The sequence below is a fragment of the Cyprinus carpio genome, chromosome A14 (assembly GCF_018340385.1).
Source record: "Cyprinus carpio isolate SPL01 chromosome A14, ASM1834038v1, whole genome shotgun sequence".
In the NCBI taxonomy this organism is placed as follows: domain Eukaryota; kingdom Metazoa; phylum Chordata; class Actinopteri; order Cypriniformes; family Cyprinidae; genus Cyprinus; species Cyprinus carpio.
Window position 1 is genome coordinate 15,014,525 of NC_056585.1, and position 22,847 is coordinate 15,037,371.

The window sequence follows — 22,847 nt, forward strand, 5'->3', positions numbered from 1 at the left end:
CTGGACTTGCGTGTTTTGAACCGAGCTCTGCACAGACTCCCGTTCAAGATGCTAACGCCCAAGCGCATTTTCGAATGCATTCGTCCGATGGATTGGTTTGCAGCGATCGACCTGAAGGACGCGTACTTTCATGTCTCCATTCTTCCTCGACACAGACCCGTTTCTTCGGTTTGCTTTCGAGGGGCAGGCATATCAGTACAAGGTTCTCCCATTCGGGTTGGCCCTGTCTCCCCGCGTCTTTACGAAGGTCGCGGAGGGAGCCCTGGCTCCTCTCAGGGAACAAGGTGTCGGTATCCTCAACTACCTCGACGACTGGCTGATCCTAGCTCACTCTCGAGAACGGTTTGTGCGAGCACAGGGATCTGGTGCTCAGACACCTTGCCCGACTGGGTCTTCAGGTCAACTGGGAAAAGAGCAAGCTCTCCCCTGTGCAGAGGATCTCTTTTCTCGGTATGGAAATAGACTCGGTCGCCATGTTCGCGCAGCTTACAGACGAGCGCACGCAGTCACTGCTGAATTGCCTGAGACAATTCGAGGGCAAGAGAGCGGTTCCACTGAAACTGTTTCAGAGGCTCCTGGGGCATATGGCATCCGCGGCGGCAGTCATACCGCTCGGGTTACTCCATATGAGACCGCTTCAGCACTGGCTTCACGACCGAGTCCCGAGATGGGCATGGCAACGGGGCACGCTCCGAGTGACCATCACTCCGGCCTGCCGCCGAAACTTCACCCCGTGGTTGGACCTCTTGTTTCTACGGGCCGGCGTGCCCCTACAACCGGTGTCCAGACATGTTGTTGTGTCAACAGATGCCTCTGCCACGGGCTGGGGTGCCATGTGCAACGGGCATGCTGCATCGGGCTTCTGGACAGGACCCCGACTTCAGTGGCATGTCAATTGCCTCGAGTTGCTAGCAGTACGTCTTGCTCTGCACCGCTTCAGGGCCCTGCTGAAGGACAAGCACGTTCTGGTCCGTACGGACAACACTGCGACCATAGTGTACATCAACCGTCAGGGTGGTCTACACTCCCGCAGCATGTCGCAACTCGCTCGCCATCTCCTCTTGTGGAGTCACAAGCATCTGAGGTCGCTTCGTGCCATTCACATCCCGGGCGGGCTCAATCGTGCAGCCGACGAGCTCTCACGGCAGCAGTCTCGCCCCGGGGAATGGAGACTCCACCCCCAGTCGGTTCAGCTGATTTGGGAACACTTCGGAGACGCTCAGGTAGACCTGTTTGCCTCTCCAGAAAATTCCCACTGCCAGTTGTTTTTTACTCCCTGACCGAGGGTACCCTCGGCACGGACGCCCTGGCACACAGCTGGCCGCTGGGCCTGCGCAAGTATGCGTTTCCCCCAGTGAGCCTTCTTGCACAGACGTTGTGCAAGATCAGGGAGGACGAGGAGCAGGTCCTCATGGTTGCGCCCTTTTTGGCCCGGCCGGACCTGGTTCCCCGAACTTGTACTCCTCGCGACAGCTCCTCCCTGGCCAATTCCTCTGAGGAAGGACCTTCTTTCTCAGAGACGGGGCACCCTCTGGCACCCACGTCCCGATCTGTGGAACCTACATGTGTGGGTTCTGGACGGGTCACGGAAGGTTTAGGTACCTTGCCACCACAGGTGGTAGCTACCATCACTTCAGCTAGAGCCATGTCCACCAGACACGCCTATGCTTTGAAGTGGAACCTCTTCGTCACTTGGTGTTCTTCACGGCGTGAGGACCCCTGGAAATGTCCGATTGGGTCAGTGCTTTCCTTTCTTCAGGAGGGGTTGGAACGAAGGCTGTCTCCTTCCACCCTCAAAGTCTATGTGGCCGCCATTTCGGCTCACCATGACCCTGTTGAAGGGTAAGTCTCTTGGGAGGCACGATCTGATCATCAGGTTCCTGAGAGGAGCAAGGAGGCTTAACCCTCCTCGCCCTCAGCAAGTCCCCTCTTGGGACCTTCGCAGTGGTTCTATCAGCACTGCAGAGAGCTCCCTTCGAACCCTTGCTCTCAGTAGAGCTAAAGTTTTTATCTTTGAAAACTGTGCTCCTGACGGCTTTGGCTTCGGTGAAGGGGGTCTGGGACCTGCAGGCATTTTCAGTTGACGAAGCGTGCCTGGAATTCGGGCCGGCTAACTCTCACGTTATCCTGAGACCCCGGCCTGGGTACGTGCCCAAAGTTCCCACCACTCCTTTTAGGGATCAGGTGGTGAACTTGCAAGCGCTGCCCCTGGAGGAGGCAGACCCAGCCTTGGCACTGCTCTGTCCAGTACGTGCGCTTCGCACCTATGTGGACAGAACTCGGTGCCTTAGGACCTCAGACCAGCTCTTTGTCTGTTACGGAGGCCAGCAGAAGGGAAAGGCTGTCTCCAAGCAGAGGTTATCCCACTGGATAGTGGATGCCATTGTCCTGGCTTATCAGGCTCAAGACCTGCCATGCCCCCTAGGGGTGAGAGCTCACTCAACTAGGAGCGTAGCTTCCTCCTGGGCGCTGGCGCATGGCGCCTCGCTAGCAGACATCTGTAGAGCTGCGGGCTGGGCGACACCTAACACATTCGCGAGATTTTCCGTGTAGAGCCCGTGTCCTCCCGGGTACTCGCCCCTTTGGACCAGTAAGGACCTGCTCGGTGTCAATCCGCTTGCTGCGCCATTCCACTCCACGGACTGGATGCGTGCGCTATTCCCCTCAGGTGAGTTCCTCAGTCGGAACCCTGGGTTCCTCCAGCACTGTTGATGTCCAACACTTGCGTACATGCCCTTTGGTCAGCCCTGTGTGGGACTAGGTGCCTCCATGTGTTGTGATTCCCCTCTTCTGGGTAATCCCACGTGTGTATCTCCACAGTAAGTCTCTCTGCAGCATGTGTCTTTCTCTTGGCAAGCCCCTTGCCAGCTCTGTCGTTGAAACTTCCACCCTGCGGGCTGGGTACCTCAGAGTTCTTATGTATCACCGCCTTGGTAGATACCTGCCTTCGGTAAGTCCTCCCACGGGCAGGCGGCCTGCTAGCATACATCCAGCTGGAATATGCTAGCCAGTGTATTCTGTGTGAGCTATAGGTCCTCACTCATGCTGGCCTCACGACAGGGTGCTATCACTCACAAGGGTCGCTGGAAGACAGCCATGTGGCGTTTTGTAAGGGACCCCATTCGTAACGTCGAACGTGACCGACTGAAAGGGAACGTCTTGGTTACGTATGTAACCCTCGTTCCCTGAAGGAGGGAACGGAGACGTTACGTCCCCTTGCCACATCGCTGTTCCGCTGAATGGCCGGGTCACTGGCTCGGCTCCTCAGCGAAGACTTGAATGCGAGTTGCTCGCGTTGCTCCTTATATACCCGCTTTGAGGGGCGGAGCTCGCGATGCAAATCCCGCAGACCAAGGTACTTTGCGTACCATTGGCTCGTTTTGTACCACTCGAAGGTGATTGGGCTCTCGGGCGAGATCCCATTCGTAACGTCTCCGTTCCCTCCTTCAGGGAACGAGGGTTACATACGTAACCAAGACGTTTTTGATCTTAAAATGTATTAGTAATTGAAATTAACATTAACTACGATTAATAATTGTAGAAGTATTGTTAAGCTTAACTAATGTAGTTAACTAATGTTAACAAATGAAACCTTATTGTAGAGTTACTGAAATAATAATAAAAAAGTACTAATTAAAATTAGGTAAGTAGGACTAAAAATGAGAACGTAAACCTGCACAGACTGTATGCAGTAGAACTGAGACAGTGATTCAGCGAGTCATAGTTGTGAGATATGAAATGATAACTGTGACAAATTAACATGTGAGATTTAAAGTCACAGTTACAGGCCTCCTAAGCAAATTCATGCCTGATAAATCCATGAATCACTCATTCCTTCAGACAGCAACGACGGAATACAACTACTCATTTTAGCAGTTACATTTAGTTAGGGTAAAATAACAAGTGTGTGCACCCTCCGAAAATCCAAATAACCCCTCAAGTTACACATCCCGGTGCTTGTTACTGGAAAACCTGCTTCATTTTTAAAACAATTGAGATACTGTCACGCTACTGAAAAATGCAGCTTAGTCAGTGCCGTTGCTACTTTTAGTTTGCTACAGCTCTGACATGCAGCCTGACGAACTGATAACACTGATCCTGCACTTTCACTGCCCGGTAAAATGCGTACTGGCTACAACAGTGTGGATGCATTTTCTTTTTATTTCTCTATTACTCACAAACACACAGAGAGAGGCACATTTAACTCTTCATTATGTTAATTCATGGTTACCTTCCAGGCTCTCAGCTCATTAAAAATTGAAATACACACAACTTCTAAAAAAAAAAAAATAAAACACCCCTGCCTGAAAACTGAATTGGACACCTCCAGTCCTTTTAATACAAGCCCCATGAGTAACGACACAGAGGCGGTTAATTCAGCAGCTCAGCTAGATAGCCTTTTTTAAGGGCCTCAAAGAGAGCACTCTTTTGTGGGCGGGATGAAAAAAATCCAGAGTAAACATTTTTAACGGTACCCAAACGCGAGTGCCGCAGAACCACAGGATAGTTTTCCTTGCTTGAGTGAGAATGGAAAGTTTGTGATGAATATTACTATGCTAATGCACCTAATCTTTATGGACTTTTTATTAGGCTGTAACTCTTGGGCTTTGATTCATGTTTAATGCCCTCATATACAGATCACAAGAGACCTGCAGTTTACTCAGAAAAATGGCATGCTAATGAAGGATAGATTTGGAGTCCATTCCAGATACAGCTACTTTCAAAAGAAGCCTTTAAAATGTGTTTAGATGGATGCCTTCGGAGGGTCACAGCTCTCTCAGTTAGCATGCAGGAAAGGGAAATGCAGCCTTCAATTTTGCCATCGTCTGACCACTCCATGCTGCCAGGCACTTAGTATTTTTGAGGGGGCACCAGTGGGTGGGTGGTCATGTGATACACAGCAGTCAAGATAGCACTGTATAGCTGCCCTTTTTTATTATTAGAAATATTCACAAACTTGATAATTATATCATGAAATATCTTGATTCTCGAATATGTGTGTAAGTAAATGCATTTTGCACTTATAGATTATGTTATTTGATCCATAACAGGCGATGGGTGAAGTAGCCTAATGTTAGTTGAAGCTATTAGGCTAACTATGCATAAAACCGTCTTTTTCCTTCATTTATATGGGTGTCACGTCATAAAATATTTTTAATAAGACTGACTTTGTATTTAACATGGATTTAAGAAAGACATTGTAAATTTCTAATTATAACACTTTCATATACAGAAAGCGAGCCAAAGACCATAATCACTGACGTTTCTGATTGGCCATTGCATTCATAAACGCAACAGAATAGTGTGTGATTGGTCATAATTGCGCAGTGCTGTAAAAATGCGTAAAAAGAGATATGATGATTTTTGCTAGTAGCCTACTAAATGAATTTAACCCATTTAATCCCCAAAAAATCCCCAGACATGAAAATATCTTAATGATGTGTAATTAGTAACCCTTTGAAATTAATTATTATATTAATTATTAATAATCAAAAATTTTGTTTTATGGTCGGTCACACTTGTGAATGGTGGGATAGTGTGTATGCTGAATTAACATATTCCTGCAGTCATCAGATGTTTTAGACATCTCAGGCTAGCTATTTTAAACTTTGTTTCATCACATTCTAGGCTTACTATTATGCATAAAAACCCTTATACAACAATGATAGGAATACTGAGATTAAAAAAAAAATTTTTATATTAGTGCTACCAGTTTTGCAACATCAATATTGTAACTTATTTGTAACATTTGAACTTTTAATTTGGTCCAATATTCACTGTAACTTTGCCATTACAACATTTTAGTGCAACCTTCACTAACAACTGCATTTGGATGTGTACAGTAATCTAAATGCACTGTACGGAGAAGACTACAGTGTTAGTATTTTATATAATATTTTTTTAATGTGTTTTTTTGTGTTTTATCCCCTGGTTTGAAAGAAAATTGCTTTGGCTTATATTAAAGTATTTGAGTGACTTTGTTTTGTCTCAAGATGCACACCAGTAATGTTTTTTTTCTAAGCATGTTTATAAAAATTACTTAAATGTCTTAATTGAACTATGATCTAATCCTGGTTTAGTCTAAGCCCCGTCTGTGAAACCAGGCCTGTATTATCCCACTCGTCACTATTGCTGCCATCAACATGTTTATGACAACACTCAACAAAACTGAAAAATTGTGAATTCATATATTGATGCTAGACACCTTAAAGATAACATATACTAAAAATATTTGTCATATCTTTATGTTAACATACTTTACTAGCCTTTTGTTTTGGAGCTTTGATGCAGCCTTCTCGTGGTACAGACAGGAAGTAAACTGCTCTGGTCATGTGTCGATTTGCACTAATTATGTGACACTGCACATAGAAAACAAAAAGGTTCTATCTGCAAAGTTGAACTCTAACTTGGTTCAATCTGTGAATCAGTCAGCACTGCAAATGCACACAAGAGCACCAATCAGGATTCAACTTCTTTGTAATGCCACTGGACTGCTCCATGACAGCAGAAAAGATTAAATATGAAATATTTTAATTGTAAAATATATCTTTTAATTATATATAGTCAATGAAACCTTTTTCAATGTTTATTATCCCTTAATTGTCTTTAGTGGCCCAGGACGTCATTGACTACCCCCCCCCCCCCCATTCATTTCTTAAAGTCAGACACCAACCTTCTTAATATTCCTCAGTCTATTCATTCTAAACAAAATAACATCAAAAAATGATAAAATAACGTCTGTTGAGATCGTGAATGGGCCCGTACCTACAGGCCAGGGCAAAAGGTGCTCAGACAGCTCCTCTCCATCACTAGAAACCTCTCTACACACACACACAGACATACACATGCCCAGTGACACATGCTGTAATCTAAACCTCTGGCCACAAATCACATGAGTGCATTTGAAAATCATCACCGGCCTTTCCTATAAAGAACACCAATAAAAATAAACATTCCCTCAATGCAAACATTTCAAGCTCATATGTAAAGCGCTGGCAGGCGAGTACATTACGTGATTGTAGCGTATTTGCCATTGATGTTGCTGTGCATCTTAGATATTTTTAAAGCACCTAATTTTTTTTTCTTTTTTCGTACAAAATGATGTTGCAATGCCTGATCAAACAAAAATGTAAAGACTAATATGAATAAAATATAGACATATTAAACAGGCTAATTGGCTAGCAGCATGCTAAGCTAGCATTCTGAGTGGTTAGCTTGCAAAGTGCAAAACAAAAAGAAGAATGAGAAATGTTTCTTTTCCCAATGTACAAGTTTGGTTATATACTGTTATGTAATATATCATTTAAAATGCATTAATGGTCATAATAGCATAGTTCAGATGACATAGAATTGTTCTTCACACTGGGTTTCTAGGGTTACCACATTACGTTGTCATGACAACAAAAAAAGTTGCATATATATATATATAAATATATAAAGGCTATTATACAAAGTAGGCATCAGTAAGTTGTGGGGATTTTTTTTTTTTGTTACGAATCAAAGAATCCTGAAAATTTATTTATCAGTTATATTGAAGCATATAGAGCATATAGAATAATTTCTGAAGAATCATGTGACACTGAAGACTGGAGTAACGGCTGCTAAAAAATAAAAAAAGAACAAAAAAGGAATGATCTTGCTTCCATCCACTAAAACATGATCAAGTGATTAATAAATTCCACCAAAGAGCAAAAAACTAAATCCTTGAAATTTGTTTTCTGTGTATCCCAAAATAAATAAATAAATAAATACAAATCTAATTGATTTTAAAATGCACTGAGCACTTTTTTTGCACTTTGTAATAATAAAGAAGATTGCTAGTATTTAGGCATGTAATCTTTTTTTTTTTTTTTTTGGATACACTGCAAACAAGTTTCAAGGATTGAGTTTTTAGCTCTCTGGTGGAATTTAAAAAAAACAGCTTTGGGATCACCTTAAAAAAATCCATTTAAAAATATATTACAATAGCAAACAGTTATTTTAAATTGTAATATTTCACAGTATTACTGTTTGTGATTTTAATCAAATATATGAAGCCTTGTTGAGAGATGTCTTCCAAAAAAAAGGAAAAAAGAAAGAAAATGAAATCTTCAGACCCCAAACTTTTTAAGAGTATTGTACAGAGAAGTCTGTTGGAAATCATATTACATTAGTCTAATGTTAGCCTGTGAAATATTTAAGTCCTGTGGTAGGGCTGCACAATCAATCGAATTTCTAATCGCGATTACAATTATGGATGCCACAATTACGTAATCGTTCAAAGCGGCAATTAATCGTTCAAAGTCCACTTATGTTATTCTGCGTGCTTATGATGCATTTTTTTCTTTCTACATGTTATCTTAAGGGTTTTCCCCATTATTTTAATTTTAGTTTTAGTATAACATTATAATAACATTGATATATTTACTTTTTAATAATTTAATTTAACTATACATAATCCAATGTATAGTTGAGGCTTTATACTATAGAAAAGCACTTTAAAGTTTTTCAATTAGAGTTTTTTCAGCTTGTTTATTTTCATATAAAAATACGGCATGCAGTTGCATCATACAATGCTATATACATCATTCAATGTAAATTGTGATAATTGTAATTAATAATCGCAATTATAATTTCAAGGGAATAATCGACGATTATGATTTTTGTCATAATCGTGCAGCCCTATCCTGTGGCTGTATATAACTATACATAGTGTGCATTTCAGCATTTATTCCCTCTGCCCATTTATGACAATGATGAGTAATAGTAATAATCAGCATTATGTCACTGCAGTTAAGCTTGAACTAGATTTGGACCTGAAACATTGCTTTAAGTTAGTGGATCTCAACTGTTAGTTGAGAATGAATCTGCACGATGCAGGTTGGACTTAACCCACAGCCTTTGACATCCACAATAAAAAAAAGACATGGGTTCTCACTTTTAAAAGCCTATTTATTTTGCTCTGCAGGGTTATACGGATAGTTCATTTAATCATTACTTTTAACATTGTTTTGTCCCAATCATAACAGACCTGTGAAGCATTTTTGGGTCATGACCCACCGGTTGAGAACCACTGCATTCAATTCGAGCCCTGATTAAAAAACAGTGAGATTATTCAATGCTCCTCTCATGCTTCAGAGTGAACAGCAGGGTGTAATGATTTGCTCATATTTCAGCCTCTTGAAGGAATGCTAATAAACTTGAACGGTTTGAATCCTAATATTGCTCTGTATATATTAACACTAATATATTCGGAGAGTTAAGCAAGGAACATGAAAATCATGATATTTCCGGTCTTCGTGGGGAATGCGAGTTATCCAAGCATAAGGGTAAAATAATACATTTTACTTTGATTTTGTCTTTGCGTACAATTACAGTGAATCTACTTTTAATTTCTGTTCACAGACAGGCGACCAAAAGATCAATCATAAACACGTTGACTGTAGATCTCCCCTGATTCAATTCGGCTGGAAATTAAAGATGGGTGAGGAAGCAGGTCACATGGTCTTTACAGACAGCTAATACAGACAGACACATGCAGCGCACATTCCGTGAGTGGCACGTCCACAGAAACATTGTCTGGGTGAATGATCGAATTCTAAAGCCAGGAAAACATGGAGTAATTTAGCACTAGAAATGTGGGAAAGAAAGAATTCAAGGAAATGGATATAAGTTAGACCCGTCTCGGGTCTTTGGCCAGGAAATTCACTGGTAGCCATTAGTGTTAACCAGCGGTGTACCAGTGTCACAGGAGCATCACAGCACCAAAGCCTTAGATACTTGCTGTGGTACTGTACTACAGTAAATATCATTGATACATTTATACAAAGCTAACACAACACCACAGAGATGTAAATGAAAATACTTTTTAAAACCTTATATAAAAAGCAGCATGTATACAGTATATATGTATGTTTATATATATATATATATATATATATATATATATATATATATATATATATATATATATATATATATATATATAAAACATGGAAGTGAATAAATTCTAATCAAATACATTTAAGCAATATCACTGGACTGGAGCAAGAAAAAAAGCAAATTGGATTTGTGATGTGTAAAAAATATAATTAGAATTAATTATATTGTATAATAATTTAAACTTTTGAATGTCTTTACTGTTAATTTTAATAAATTTTTATGCATCCTTGTCAAACAAAATAACTTTTTTAAGGGGGAAAAAAACACATACCCAAATGTTTGCTTAATATTTTTGTGGAAGCCGTAATGTACTACCATTTAGAGAATCACCATTTAGCAGTACATTTTCTTTCAGACCACATCAACCACTTTCAAGAACTTAATTTAATGGAAAGCGATTAAAAGAAAACAGTGGGTGATCTAGATCTGTAAATATGATGGTGACTAATGCCTTGGGAAAAACATATATAAATTACACTTGAACCCATCTAGCTATGACAGCCATTTAAAAAGAGAGCAAGTAAACCTACAGTATGCGTGAGGTCATCTGACAGGCAGCATGATATATTTCACAACAGTGTGTGGAGCAGACGCACATGTTTATTTTCAGTCGTTCAAATGGCATTGGAGGTCTATATTCACCTTTAAGTGCACTTGAACAATGACAGAATGATAAAATATGCATACTGTGTGACTGGAATCAAGTGGACGTGAGGTGAAGAACTAAAGCATTTGTTCTGATGGCCCTATATATAGCTTATTAAACACGTCTTTTTTTTTTTTTTTTTTTTTTTTTTGCCACAATAATCACAAAGCATTGAATGAAGACACCAGCATGCCATGATAAAAAGCTTGATCACCACCAATCACTCCAGCAAAGCAATTAAAGAGTCAGCACAAAGCATTTTAACTGTAATTACATCACACAAATCGACTCGGACAAGAGAGCACATACAGGGCCACATGCGAAATCAAATGCATTGGCAGCAACTTTACAGTGACAGCTAGAGAGGCATCAGATCTCTGGCAAATAATAATAATAAATGTCTAAGCCTCACTCTTGATTCCATTATGATTTAGGCTTTTATGGGCTTTTTCCTCATAAGAGCTTAAAAACAAATGCATCCCTTTAGGCTTCAGCAACAATTCACCACCAATTCAATTTAGAATAATCTTAGCACGACCTTTGATGAGATTATTTCAGAGAAAATAAACAAAAAGTATATATCTTGTTCTGTGAGCTCACGTGTGTGATAAATAACTCTCAAAAACCTTGGGCCAGTGGGGGTTTTTAAAGTCAGTGTAAAGGCAATTCAGAGAATTGTTTCTCAACACATAAGTGTTAGAAATGTATTACCGAAAACACGTTAGTATGTGTGTGGACTATTTAGTGATTTGTTTATGAGCTTTTTAGTGTTTTTTGTGTTAGAATTTATAATTAATATTTTTTGATAAGTTATTTTATTTAATTGTCTTTTTTTATCATTCATATTTGGCTGGGTGGTTAATATTTTTTTTCTGTGGTGTGACAAACTCAAAAGACATTTAATATTGCATTACACAGGCTTTAAAAACATTTTTGTTAGGTAGTCAGGAAGTGTGTGCGTGTTAGAGAGACATTCACAAAACAAGCATGAATAATATTGCTCGCTGGAGAGTTAGAATGGCTTCACCATCCATAAAGATAGCAGATGGATGGATCCCCCTCCTGAGCTGATGTTCTGAATCAAGTGCGTTAAATAAGGAAGACATACAAAATATGCAGAGCAGTGGTACCCCAGGACTGAAACAGAAAACCACTGATCTAAACGAATTAAGTGATAAGCACTTATCCGGTGAAAACACATTATGGAATGAGTTAAAAGCATGTAGTTGGTGGCCTAAAGTAGTGGTCAACACTTTAACATGTTTAAGGGCACGCAAAATGAGATTAAATCTGCATTTCATCTTGTCCCAGCCCGGATTTTGAGACACAACCATAAACTGTATAAAAATATGGAAGTAGTGTCCATGACGTCACCCGTAGTTTTCTGAAAAGTGTTTTTGAAGCTCAAAGTGGGCGGAGTTTAATTCACTTCCTTGTTGGCTTCACTACAGAGAGTGGGGGGTTGCCGCTTGGACACAACACAATAATTTTTCGAACCAAAATGGCGGCCGCTTTTTCTGTTGTTAAAATCATGGCCTCCTACAATTAGCATGAAATCACTGGCCATCCAAAATACTGGACTCAATAGACAACACTGTTTTCACTGATGACAGTAAACATGCTATGCTCTGCAAATCTTATCAAGCACGGTAAACAACAGCTTATGAATGTTAAAGTAGGACTTACCAGCTTTTAAACATAGCTCCACTGAAGACTAACACCATGTCACTTCCTCCTGATCATGCCATTTAAAGTGACAGCTCGCTATTATTTTGAAGTGAATAAACCATAATATACTGTACACACACACACACATCATATATACATAATTTATAATACGTTTTCATCCATCTATATTGCAAATTACTATCAGTCTATATCTCTTCTATCTCTTTTTCTGTAAGTTCAAAATTTTTTATCTTTAACAACTCCATCAGTATTCTTTTGCTGCCTTGCACCATTTATATTTCCTTTAGAAAATACAAATCTGTTATACATATGCATAATAAATATTTTCTCAAAAGTGTCATTTCACTATTGATTTCAAAACCTCCCTTAATTCTAAATGACAAACACATTATAAAATCTAAGACAAAAGGAACAAATCTGTTAAAATTATGCTGATTGCCATGCCATTATAAACCTGACGTGGGAAGCACAATTTACAGTTACACAGGTAAATAACGACCCTTCTTCTCTTGAAGGGCTTCACATAAATGAACATGAACTCCCAAAGATGCAGGTCTTCCCTCCCACCTGCTAAAACATCAGCGAGCAGTCAGACAGTATAGAGATAAAACACCTCTCCATGCCCCCCATTACCCCACAGACTGAGACATTTAAATCACCTAGCATGTGGAAATTCGAACACAGCAAGCAGCAGATGTTTTTTTGTTTTGTTTTGTTCTAAAAACATACAGAAGGGATAAAATGTAATTGTGTAAGCAGTAAATTCATTTGTTTATTAGAATACTGTATCTCATCCATGTTGATAACAAAACAACAGTACAGAAAACAAACAGTACAGTATATACTGTATAAACAGTCAACACATTAGCATGGTTGTATTGAAAAACAAGACTGAGAATATACTTTTTTTTTTTGGTTTCTGTTCGGTGCCTCTTTGAACTCTGTTCTGTTCTAGGATGTTGTCTTCGTCTTGTGAATTAATCTGCACGGTGTATTTCCACACAAGATTGCTCACAGCTTCCGTTCCATACTGAAAATCAATGGACATGCAGATGGACTCCAGTTGAAACGCTGCCCATTCCTGTAACACTGATTGAAGAAATCTCGAACACATTTTTTTGAGTCTGACTTCTGCCTGGAATATTTTTTGGTCTGTGCGGCTGAAAGGGTTGAGACATTAGATTGCAGCACAGGTTCTCTGATGGAAATGTGAGTGGTGCAGTGATGCTAAGGTGTTCTGGGTGGTTGCCATGGCATTGCTATGTGGTTGCTAAGGTTTTCAGAATGGCTTCTTGCTGGTCCAAATCTAAAAACCTGCCCCTAAATATATAATATTCTGGTCTCTTGACAAGACTCTTTAAATTTAAGTTTAAGAGATTTCATTTCTCTTTGTCTAAGAACTCATTTTATCGTCCTCCATGTGAAAATCATAAGTCTGATTTGACATTTCTCATCTGTCGCTCTAGCAGGAAAGAGCTAGGCTGTTAGTTTAAGGTACATCTGATACAGTATAGATTACATAGTGTTTTTCAGCAAAATCAATATCAGGGACGGAGATTGGGTATAAAAACCAGCACAAACACAAGCTCAGCTTGCTTAGACACGGCAAAATGTTTGTATTTCCCTGAAGTATATCAGTAAGAACATTTTGATTGCTAATGCTATGGATGCTGACTCCCTTAATTTAATGCCACACTGCTCCCAGCGTTCGTATTACAGGAATATGAGCACGAACAGGAAGATCTTCACAAAAAATGTGTTGATGTTTAAGTAAATGGGTCTTGCTCAGCACAACTTTTGGCAGAACACCAGTTAAACCTCACGTTTCAGAAACTGGATTTTACAAGTCATTTGATTTGGAAGTTAAATTACACAGAAATGAAAATTCTGTCATTACCCTGTTGAAAAAAAAAAACAGCATATGCTGGTAAGGTATGTTTTGAAGCTGTGATGCTGGTTTGAGCTGGTCCTTTGCTGGTCCTAAACTGGTCCGACCAGCTTAAGACCAGCTCAGGACCAGCTCAAACCAGCATCACAGCTTCAAAACATACCTAACCAGCATATGCTGTTTTTTTCAACAGGGTATGTACCACTGATCTATATTATAGATCAGTGGTATGTACTCATATGTCATTTCAAATCTGTACAACTTTATTTTTGCAGAACAAAAGTGTGAATTTTAATGTATATTCTGGTCACTACTTTCAGTGTAATGAAAGTGGATGAGGATCTGTGTTCTACGTTCTGCAATCCAAATACATACTAAAGCTCAGGACCAATCACTATTTTAAATGATTGGTCACTGAAAATCTTGAAAACCCAAGTTCATGTGACAAGTGACAACATCTTATTTGAGAACAAATCATCATTTGCATCTGAACTTTTTAATGAATCGTGTGATTCAGTTCACAAAACTGATTTTAGTGATCAATTCATGAATTGGTCTCCATTTCTAATTTAACTCCGAGTCAGTCATTCAGTCACCGTGGTTAACAATTCTCAAGTCCCACAGTTCTTCACACAAAGTAATCCTTTGACTTGAGAAATGCATAAGTGGAATGGACCACTTGTATGGTGCTTTTGAAACTTGAAAGTCCATTGTAATTGCATTAAAAGGAATGTTTCTCTTTTGTGCTCTTGGGCTACATGGTGCCAATAAAAGTCACCTTACCCTCTTAGCAGTGTCTAATGTTCAAGAGTGGAGCCTTTCCGTGCAGTGTTTACATGCTTGTGTGAAAGACAGTATTGTTGTTTAAGAGAAAGATGTTACCAAGTACACTAACGAAACCTCTCAGCCGTCCATTTAAGTTAATGTAATGCCTGGAGATTCAGGTGTGAGCGACTGCTTTTAAATTTGCTGCCTGTCTTCTCACGGCCAGCTGAAGGGTAATACCTCTAAGACATTTCTTTCCATACGCGTCATGCTTCAGAATCATTTGTTGTTGCATAACAGGAAGCCATGAGAATACTTTCACAATTGATTGAACTGTCAAAAAAAAAAAGTAGTTTGTTTGATTGATTTTATTTCAATCATTTATTTCGTGTTTATTTTGGGATCGGGGTGGCTGACGGATCCTGGGAGAGAAAACACAAGAATTCAGTGTGAGGTGATACTGTTTGCCATTTACCATTGTCTGGTGGAGAAAGGTAGTACAAAGAGAGTTAAAAATAAGCTCTCATGCCAAAAAAACCTCACCTGTCAAAAAATCCTTCAACCGCCCAGCAGCAGGTAAAGTTGACCTTAGCTAGATTTCCAAATGATGCACTCATGTTAAAACTGGAGAGGTTTTCAGCATCAAACAGCATGCATGAAACACCCAGGTGACCTTCCAACAAAAGGAGGAGACATTTGATTGTTTGAAGGACTGGAGGGAAATCAGGAGGTCAGGTCAAACGCACTGCACATCCTTGACGGATGCAGCAATAATAATGAATCTCGAATCAAATATTCCAAATAAATGCTGACAGCTGAAGCCTGACAGAATGTGAGCATGTGGGCTGCTAAAATGTGGAGAGAAGAGGAAGGTGTTAAGAACCCGTGAGAAAACTGAACAATGGAACATCGGATATCAGCTTCCTTAAGTTTATTTTGTGCTCATCAAGCAATTAGCAGATACATCTTGCAACAAATGATTAATTATACAATCCTACTTTTTATTAATTCACGAAGTTGTGCTTCCCCTAATAGACGTCTTCAACACAAGGTATCATGCTCTGCTTTAGCAGCGAGACCCTGTGTAAATGCACTTGGTGTCTCAGTGGTGAACTCGTACAGAGCTTGTCCACTCCGCCTCCCTCACTGTAGTACATTTTCTGTTTGGAGAACTAATGTCTGGAGGGAAAGGTCAACCACAGACAGTATGAGTAATGTGAGAGAGAAACGGGGGGCGAGAGGACATCACTCCGTATCTGAAAATCTCTGTTGAGGAAAAGGTGCATTAGGTGGCTGAGAAGAGCTTTGACACTGAATACTTTTCCTCTCTAGAATGAAATATCAGAAATGTGGATTTGTTGGCTAAATGTGGCATGACAGAAGATATTCCATGTAAAATATGGTGCAATGATTGATGGGGTTTGATTTGAATAACCCCTTTTTTTTTCACTTGCGGGTCTCAGAGTCATGTCAGTTATGATGAAATATTCTTCAGACGTTAATTCGGGAAGTGTTTGATAACCTGCGACTAGCTGGATGGCTGACAGCATACTTTAAACAATGGCAAGAGAATGCAAATGGGCGTACTTAAAGCCATGGGGGCTTTTGATATAGACCACCTTCAGGTGTGATAACAGATGTCATTAATCAAAGATTTAACATACTGTAAAAGCGTATGCTCCAGTTATATTAGAAATATGAAGCTGTTTCACCACATTAGAGAAGCAAGCTCATTTGGGCATTTCGCAGAGGGGAATCAGTTTGCCTAAAGACACATACACACAAGATCTATGCAATGTCAGAATGCTGCAAATCCACCGATGGTGTCATTTATATTTATAGTTTTAATAAATATACTTATCTAAACATTTATATTTGGAATCGATTGATTTAACTTGCAAATCATTTCAAAGCAGCTTTATAGAAAGTGTACCAGCAACACTTTATAATAAGGTTAAATTCATCACATTAATGAACGCATTAGGTATCACTAACAATACACAAGATTTTTTCAGCATTAATCTAGGTTTAAAAAAAAATATATATATATATATATATATAAACTCTATTGCTTACCATTAATTCACATTCCATGTGTAAACATTTAATTAAATTGTACATTACAGTATATTAGCCTAGATTAATAAATGCTGCAAATATTGTTTTTGTTAGTTCATGATTCCTTATGCATTTAACAACTTGAACCTTGCTGTAAAAATGTAACTGTTAACCCTATAAAGTCTGCATCATATTTGATGGTGTACTTTCTAAGGCCTCTAATGTATCAACATAAAAACTACATGCTTTTCTTTCATCTGATTGATGTTTTTTACCTTTTCAGTCAGCAAAAGACCCTTTCTTGTAATTTGAAAAATGTCCATTCATTTTGTTTCGTTAGTAAAGTTTCTAGATATACACTTACTGAAACTGCACTAGATTACATATTTTTGCTCAGTTTTGGGCCTATTTTCCCTAGGAGTATGAGCCCCATATTCTCCTTATATCACACTACATGAGTCATAAAGCATGATACTCAACTAAAAAACACAAGCGGTTTAATAAACGGTTTCATAAATTAAATTTCTCTGAATATTTCATGACAGGCTTTTAAGCTCTTAAAACATGGTCTGTTCTGTTGCAAAGGAAATTAGTTGCTTGTAACCAAAAGTTGTATATTTTTGTGTGTGCCATCATGCATTTTGAGAATCACGTGTTGACCAAATGTGACTTTCAGTGAGGAGGGTGCCTTTTGCTTCTGGAAATCCAATTTCCCTCTTGATGTCAAACTGACCCCTTATTTTCTCACACCTCTACAACTAATTCCTATTCGGTTACAAATGGCAATGCGTGTAGGCTTTTCATTTAATTATTAATTTTTTCTTTTATTTTAACCAAGAATGCAAATGTATAAAACAACAATTAGCAGTGAATTCCCAAAGCATTATATATCCAAAAATAAAATAATAATAAAAAAAAAACTCCTGTAGAACTACTGTTCACTACAGTCATTTCCAGAAATGAAAGAGAAAAGAAAAATTAAAACCAATCCCAAACAAGTACTAAATCCACAGGAACCTCTGACATGCAATTAAGTTGCAATAAACAAATCAAATCAAAAATATCTCTTAAGCCATCTGTCACGTAACACACCGTTGTTTATAAATGCGCTTCCGCCAGGATCAGGCTGGAAGTGCTGTACGACTACTTCAAAGAAGTCAACACACATGCATGCATAATAGAAATGTGTAAGCATGGCTAGAACGCGGCTGAAGAAGCAACACTTTACCACCCACTGCTCTGACTAATGTGCAAAGCTTTTTCCCGTTGACCAGTCAAATCTTTCAGCAACTCCATTTGAGGTCATACGCTTCCTGCAATGAATCAAGCATTGCAAGAGAACCTAATTACCATGAATGCAGCAGCACTGAGAGATGTTTTCCTACCCAAAGATTTATTCAACAGATGAGCCGATAATGATGAACTCGTTAACTAATGCAGCCTTATGAGGAATATCGATCGCTGTGATTTGGAAGCTCCTTCGGGACGTTTGGGGTGCTTGATCCCATTTATCGTTGCTTGTGCTCAGTGGCTCACATACTTCTGGCCCAGTCCATCCACACCCATTTAGCCCAAGAGTTCTCTTCACTTTTTAGCAAGCACTCCTCTGAATAAGAGGTGTGTTGATTTATTTAATCAGCGTCTGAGTCACGGAGGGGTGGGAGGATGGGAAGGAGGAAGAGGAGAAGAGAGGCCTAAGGCCAGTTTTCTTAATTTAAATACAGGGCTGAAGATTAAACTAGCTCGCTCTCACCCTCTCATTCGCATTTATCTTTGCCCTGCTGCTTGAGATTACTGAGGGCATTATTGAGATTGTTCTCTCTTTAGGCAACTCTAGTGACTGCGACAAGCAACTAGAAAAAACAACAACTTTGTTTCTCGAGTTTCACATCAATTCACTATTTTCCATTTAAGATTATTTCTTTTAAAGATATAAAGCATTAATATACACCAAGCTTAGTCTATTTTTCAGTTAATCAAAGGATAAAACAAAAGAGTTATCAAAAAGTTTATTAGGCACAGCAAAATACAATGACTTTGGTCTTGAGACTGACACTAAATCAAAGCCTATTTTTCTTTTATAGTTTCATACCAAAACAAGTATTGCAAGTGTTACAGTGAGTTTGCATAGGCATGAAGAATGGAAGGAAAAACAAAAATCAGATGGTAATGGCCAATATCAAAGCCCTTAGTGTGAAATATATAAAAGTCTTCTTGTAAAATACACTTAAATGTTTTAAAAAATATACAATAGTCATCTAGAAAAGGGGGAAAACATACATATAAACTGTGAGGGAATGCCGAAGTTTACTGTATGCCCCTACCTGTCCTCAGGAAGAAATCTTGTGTAAAGATTGAGCAGATTAATGCATTCATGTGTAAAAAATATAATATTTGCTATATAGACCTCAGTGCACTCAGCATAGCCACTGCTTACGGAAAAAAAAGAAAAAGGCAGATTGTGGACTAGGGTACAGGATTGCGTTTAAATGTGTACTCACTAAATCTGACTGCTTTCAAGGCTCAATCTACTTCTGAAGCATAATCTACTGAAATGCGGTAAAGGCCGCTTAAATACTATCCATTGCTTTGAACTCGCTCAGGGCCTGCACTGGGTTGACGTGCTTCTTTTGAGAGGACCGCTTCACTTTGTTGGTCTGACCGTCATCCTGCTTCTCACGTTTGACCAACGGCTTTTTCTCTGGAGCTTTCATCTTCCAGGAGATGGCGGGCATGTTGAGGTTCTGCATTCCTTGAGACTTCTGGTACTTGGTGGAGGCCACATAAGAGGCCTTCACAGTGGACACCACAGAATTCATCAGATTCTTGGCTGCCTGGATCAGAGACATAGCGCTGTCCACCTGCAAATGGAGAGGAAATTGAAACAACAAAGCAATTTAGGACAACACATTAAAATTAGACAAATAGCAAGTTTAAAAAGAGTTTAAAATAAGGGCTGTAAAAGGCAAACTGAAAATACTATTGAGCTGTAAAAAAAAAAAAAACAGGAAAATAGATTAGCTAATATAAATAGTTTTAACTATTTATTTTATTTATTTTTGTCTGTCTTTCTGTCCTTTTCTCCCTCTCAGTAAATGAGGACTTACCCCAGACACCACAAGCTCTCCACCCAGATTCTGCACCTCTGCTTTGACTTTACTGCAGATATTGAGCTGGTGACAGTACAGGGCGATACGCTGCAGATAGGCCAACAGATCCTGCTTGCACGCTGAATCTGGACACTACAGGGAGACAGAGAAACAGCAGTTACTTTCTGTAAAACACAATTTTTCCACATTGATTATGGACAAAAAATCGGAGTAACATTTAAATGTTAAAATGTGTTAAATGGAGCTGAGAGTGCTACTATAAGAGATATTGGTAGTTGAAAACAAAATTAGCCAGAATATTTAAAAAACAGACGTGCGAGGGGCAGGGACATGTAGAGGCGTGTGAAAGATGGGCGTTTAGATTTATTTACTGTGGAAATTTGTGGCGCTTTGAGGCGTAGACTCTGTGTGGGCCTAATGATACAGATGCACCATTTAATAAACCTGACATGAAAACACGGCGAGACGGATGGTGAGTCAGACAAGCATCTGTACAGAAACACTTCGACTGATATCTAAAGTGAAAAGTATGTTCAACACACTGGTTGTTTTGAGGATCTTTGACTTTTGCCTGCAGATACCCTAACGCTCCAGTGTCACCTGTCCAGCTGCATGTGCTAGTCAAATTCACTTGATTCCCCATCGTGGCAGGTTATCAGGCCCACCGAGGGCTCACAGCCAAACTGTCCTTTTCATTTTACTATAAAGAAACAAAATCCTTGTGCATCCATCAGAAGAAAACCGTCCTATATGTGCTTGCTCTTAAGGAATATTTTTAAGGCATAAACCCAACCACAGTTCAAGAGTCACAATTTGCTAATTTCTCTCCCAGCAGCTCATCTTGCATTAACAGCTAGCTTATTACTAATTTTCAACTGCAACGTTTACTGATTTTGGTATTTATGCAGATATGTATCAGGGTGGTAAAGAGCCTGAACATCAAAAGAAAGCGTTGTTAAGGGCACCCTATATAATTAAGGGGCCAAAAGAGATGGTAATGCAACTCTGTGGTTCAAAGATAATAAAGTACGCATACGTACATAAACCATTATTTAATAACACTCACACATTCTAATAAGTAAACGGTTTAAAACTTTTTTTAAAATCACAAAAACTAGCAATTTTCTTGAAATTTAGTCATGTGACTTGTTACTAAAGTGCTCATTTGATGGACGCAGTCGCAGTGGGTAAATCTAAAGACGACTTCTTAGGTTTTAGCATGTTGACAGTTACCACAAAACTTAAGCATGCAAAAGCACACAGCACACTGTCAGCATGGTAAAGATGTTGAATTTGCATCTTTCATTCCCTTTAAAGCACCTCGGCTCCAACACTGAATAAAAAAAAATTAATTAGTCATGCTCACTAATCAATTAGTTGGCTAGTCAACGGTCCTGCTCATTCCTATGTGAGTAAAATAAAAAGCCTGCACTGCAGTGCTGCCAACCGTCTGAATACATCACTAGCTCCATTTACTAGTTGGTGCAGTAAAAAGCACAGTTCTTATTTTTCTCAGTAGTTTGGTCATCCATTATCAATACCTCACAATGTTTCACCAGTTTCCAAGGTAACAATAGTTTATTCACAGTGATAATGTTCAAAGAGTCTGGCCCCAAATCTCTGCATTGAAATGCTCTAAAAAAGCAGGACTTGAGTGTCCCTGCAAACAATTACTATACACCAAGCCAGCTTCCCAACAGTACCATTCGTAACTGCAAAGGGTCTACTTTTATGTGTGTGCACTCACAATATCAACAAAACATTGCGCTTTCATTATAATCATAATTCGTAAAGATGCACTTCTCTCTAATGCTCATCTAATAAAATAGCGAGTCAGGATCAGCAACTTCATCCTTGCGACACAGACTCAGAAAACACTAGTTTATTAGTAAATAATTCAAATATCTCCTTACTATTTCCCCCTGTCACATTTATGGTAATTACTTTTGCCGGTGCTTTGCGGCAAGCTTAAGCCTATTGCGTGTATTTGAACGCAGAACTTTTCAGCTGCGCTGACAGCACGCACCATACCATTGCTGCGGGACACTTAACACCGTCCAGTCGCTCTTGACAGTTGCGGAAGCACGGTCTCGTGTTGTTTCCACCAGCGCGGCAAACAGGCCGGATGCCGGCCCACGTCAGAACTATGACGTGAAAACTGGCTCGAAGCCTGGCTCAAGGGGTGTAAAAAAGTCGGGGTCCGTCGGGCTCAGGCTGAAATACAAAGCTCTAGTGTCTGTTGTTGAACTACAGGGAGACTTTCAGAGGCGCGGAGACTTTTTTCCCCCCTCAAACGGCTGGTCGCACCACTTCGACCTCTGATTTTTTTTTAGTCGCACCATTGAGAAATTAGGTCGCACTCTAGAGCCCTGTCTATGTTGGACAGCTGTGAACAACTTGACCCCGCCCACAAACGTCATTCTACTGATGACTACTTCTCTAATCTCGGGGAGTTCAATGCGGGATTCACAAAACGCTTGCTGTTGAAAGGATCAGTATCCTGTTTATTTAGACCAGCTGCTCCACTGAAATCACAACCTGTAAGTTTGATAAATAAAAGATGTTTATATTTTCTATAGAGCATTCAAAATACAGAACTATTGAAATTGGCATATCGTTTCTGACACGCACTGTACGCCGTAGACCAATCACAGCAGACTATGCCATCTGACCAATCAAAGCAGAGCAGGCTCATGGAAAGGAGGGGTTTAGAGAGACTGAATCTTTGAACTGCTTTTAACGAATCGTTTGAGAATCGATGGAAAATGAG

The 22,847-nt window shown here is 39.6% G+C and overlaps 1 pseudogene; it reads right to left on the reverse strand.

Annotated features, from left to right (window-relative positions):
• Positions 1-18,961: 18,961 nt before the first annotated feature.
• LOC109048771 overlaps positions 18,962-22,847 on the reverse strand; it is a 44,323-nt pseudogene continuing 40,437 nt past the window's right edge.